This window comes from Carlito syrichta, unplaced genomic scaffold, assembly GCF_000164805.1.
Source record: "Carlito syrichta isolate Samal-C Ts95f unplaced genomic scaffold, Tarsius_syrichta-2.0.1 Scaffold314813, whole genome shotgun sequence".
NCBI classification, from domain to species: domain Eukaryota; kingdom Metazoa; phylum Chordata; class Mammalia; order Primates; family Tarsiidae; genus Carlito; species Carlito syrichta.
The window spans coordinates 537,077-541,338 of NW_007258909.1; positions in this window are offsets into that span (position 1 = coordinate 537,077).

Consider the following 4,262-nt stretch of genomic DNA (forward strand, 5'->3'; position numbering starts at 1 on the left):
GCAGCAAGAGAGCCACATATGTATCGAGGAAGCAAATCTCTCTAGACCACACTTGGCGAGACCGCCTTTGATTTTTCTTGATAAATGTTTCTTTACTATCTTTGTTGAAATCCAGCCAGCCCAGATGGTACAAAACGCTCCACACAAAGCAGAAATAGCAAACTTCCCTCCTGGTGGAAGTTTGCTAAATGTACAGAAGAGTGTCCTGGTCCAGAGAACATTGCTTGCCTTGGACATGGAGCTGGGTGGGAGTGAGATCTGGCTGTGTGCACCAAAGGGTCTTCATCAGAGCAAGCGGCTTCCACATTCTGCCGAAAGTTACAACACAGTGTTGAATCCGTGAAAAGATAGCATACACATTAACTATTTTCTTAAGAATTGTTCTTCACCAGGAATTTTCCTAATTTTTTTCTTTTCAAAAAGATACAATTATCTGTTAGAAAACTCAATAATTGTGCTACTTTCATGCCTTGATCCCTCCTTGTGTGAATCAGGAGAGTCTCTATTAACTCCCTTTGCAGAAAATTTCTTCAACATCATAGGTCCTGATTTATCTTCACTATGTGTCCTCAGAACAGTAATTCACTCCAATGGAGGATTTATGAAGAAAAAAATATAAATAAATAAAAGCAATTTTTAAAAAAGGACAGTAATTCAAAGAAACACCTACTAACATTCAGTTTGAGGATGTTTACAATGACAAAAGCAACCTGACTCCCCATCAATGTGGGAAAGAGCAGATAATTTTTTGCTTATTCATACTGTGAAGAACAAGGCCCATGTTGATAACACTGGGCTATCTATATGCACTAGCATGTTGAAAACAGTGGTTCAATGAATGAAATCTGGATCTGAACTCTTAGATAACAACCCTGTGTCAGTGTTACAGTTCCTCTTTTGGATAATTGTACTGTGCAAATGTAAGAGAATGTCCTTGTTCTTGGGAAATACAAGCCGAAGTATTTAGGGGTAAATGGGAACCATGATCCCAAACTACTCTCAGATGAATCAGAAAAAATATGCACATATATAAAAATATTTAATCAAATAATCAACCTAATGGGACAAAATAGAAACAATTAGTAAATCAGGTAAATAATATGTAGAAGTTCATTGTACTGTTCTTGCTAGTTTTCTAATTTTGAGGTTATAGCAAAATAAAACATTTTTTTAAAACGCCCTCCAAATCTTCAAAAGAAAGGTACAATAAAATACGCTTTCTACAGAGTCATATATGAATACAAATATATAGGAAAGAATCAGGATGGGTATATCCAAAATTGATTTAAAATAATGGTCACATCTGAGAAAGAGGTTTAGGAGCCTGGTTTGGGGTTGTGATCAGAAGGACTTCGGTTTCATCTATCATATTCTAAATTTCTGACAAAGAGAATACATTCTTGTATCCATCGTGTTATTAAAATTTAATTTTAAAAATTCAGCTGTGCATTGGCAGTTTCTAAGAATCCATTGCCCTGGCCTTCAGGGACCCTGTCTTGTTCCCCCAAACACTTATTAGAGCCATTAGATCTGCAGAGTGATACTTAAAAACTTTTGGTGTGAGTCCTAGAACCCAGAAAATGAACTCCACAGTGAATAACACAGAGACCCAGGACATAGAGTAACTCCACGGTGAATAACACAGAGACCCAGGACAGAATAACACAGAGACCCAGACTCAGCACATGCCCTAGGATCAAACCAGGACTGGAGGGAGAAACACTAAACAGGTGAAATATTTCAGAGCCAATAATCTAATTTTGCTGTCCTGCCCTGCCCCTCTTCTGTTTCAGTCACCTCCTGGTGGCTGACAGTCTGCCTAAGCCTTTGAACCCTACTGTCCTGCCACACCTTCCTAAGTTGGAAGTTTCTTTAGCCCTTTGTTCTACAATCTAGATTTGTATCCCTTCAATTCCTGTTCACTTATCATCTCTTCTAACCACGGGGGTTTCTAACTCCACAGTTATCTATCTGATGCTGCGGCTTTGTGAGCCCTGTAACCCCTCAGAATGTCCTTTCCAGCACCTGTAACTGGCCATGCCGTATAGTCTCATCTGGTAGGCTCTGATTACAAAGCAAGAAAACCCAGGGTCTTTGGGCAGCTCACATCCAGCATCTAAGTCCTCCCAAGCATGTCATGGCCCCAAAGGCTCCTGGAACAGCTGGCTTCCCGTCACTGCTGGCAGTGGCACAGTTATCACACATCTAATTATCTGTGTTGAGACAGACTTCCAGCTTGGACTGTCACGGTGTCTGTCGAGAAGAGAGCCTGTCAAATCACAGCAAGAGAAATGATGGTGGATAGCTAGCTCAGATGAGTCAGGAATTAAATTAACAATGGCTGAACTTTGGAGTCAGAGAGACATGGGTTTGAATCCTCCCTCTGCTGTGACTCTCACTAACTGGGTGATCTTAGTCAAAAGACTTCTCTGAGCCTCTGGCTACAAAATGTTTCCCTGGCTACAAAATGCTCACAAAACTACAGACAACTCAAATGAGCTGTTGGATAATATCTAGGGTAACCTGACATTCCAGTTTGCCTAGGACAGCATCAGTTGAGGCTTGTTGTCTTTTCACTTTCAAAAGAATCCAAGTTTTGACAATAAATTATATGATAGCCCTAATTATAGAGGATAATAGTGTCAAAGTAGAATGTAAAGTAGAATGGCAAAGGCTCAACAAATGTTTCCTTTCTCCTTTCAGAGAATTTAGACCAAATTATATAACAATCAAGATAAATTTCAGGGCTAAAAGAGTATCCCTCCAATGTTATTTCCATACAAATGAAGACTGGAGGAGGAGGTCACAGGAGAACGATGGATGGTCTGAATCCCAATGTGATCTATCCTCCCTTCTTAGTACCTCCTCTCCACTCCAGGCTAGGCACTTGGAGTTTCACCTGGCACAGCACCACCTCTGAACTTCCTCAATGATCCTTTAGCCTTTTACTTCTTCTCCCATTACACTTTTTTTTTTTTTAACCTCATCAGATTCTCCAGTTCCTCAACTATTTCCTTTCTGCTGGTCCACCAGTGCACTTCTGCGGTTTTACTTCTTTCCTAAACTTGCTTTTCCATATGGAAAAGCTTTTCAGGGCTTAGAAGTCTGTACTGTCTTGTCTCTTGTCTCTTCAACAACATCCTGTCTGCATATCCCCAACCATCGGTGATATGTGCCTTAGAGGGTATCCCTAGGGGAAAGTGTCACACACAGCGGTTTTGTGCCACTATATACCTATGGTCTCCAACCACAGTGTGGCCCTGCACGGTGGGTGTCCACAGTACTGGGTGTCCCTAGTCAATCTCCTTTCCCATTCTCTACAGAAGCAATTTCAGGATTTCAATTCTTAAGGCTCCCATCTGATTCCTATCTCCATCTTACTTATCTGATGACCTTCTGTATTACATGTTTTTGTCTTTAATTTCTGGCTCTATTGTGTTTGCATTAGAAAATGTGAACTAAGCAATTCTGGGGACATTTTGGGAGAATTTAATAAGATTTCCTTTGCAAAAATTCTGTGGATACTAGAAAAGATGGTAATTCTCTTAATGCAGAGTTCAGGACTCAAGATAGAAGAATTCGATGTTGAATTATATTAAGCTATCTAGATCAATTTCTTAAGCCCTTATTTTATATATATGGTATTTCTATACATTTTCATTTATAGTTTTTGCCTTATGTATTTTGATCCTAAGTTCATGACTACTTTTTTATCCTTCAAGTTTTACCTTTCATAATTAAAAGATTCTTTTTATATGATTTATTATTTATTTATCCTTGAACTCAACTTTGAATACAGTATAGGTACTTTTCTATTTACTCTAGTCTTTTCTCTATAAACATCTGTTATCCATTTATCCATGGTTAAGTGCTGCTTGTCCTCTGCATCGATCATTTTTTTCCTGGTTATATTCACTTCTTTGTCCCTTTCCCCTGCCCCTTGGGAGCCTTCCTTAAGCTTGTTTCCATATTATGTATTCCATTTCCTACAGTAGGCACTCCTCTCTTTACTGTTTCTATGCATTTTATTTTATTGCTTAATCACTTTTTAGTACCATAACATGATATCCTTCTTGCTTGTGCATTCCTCTCATCCAGCTCCCTTTTCATCACAGACTATTGCCTTATCCTCTCTCTCTTTCTGTGTGTCTTTTATCTGTTTATTTGCCTATAGCATTTACTTTATTGTTTTTAATCAGCATGCAGTAAAATTGACTTTTGGGGTGCAAAGTCCTGTGAATTTTAACACATGTATAGATTCA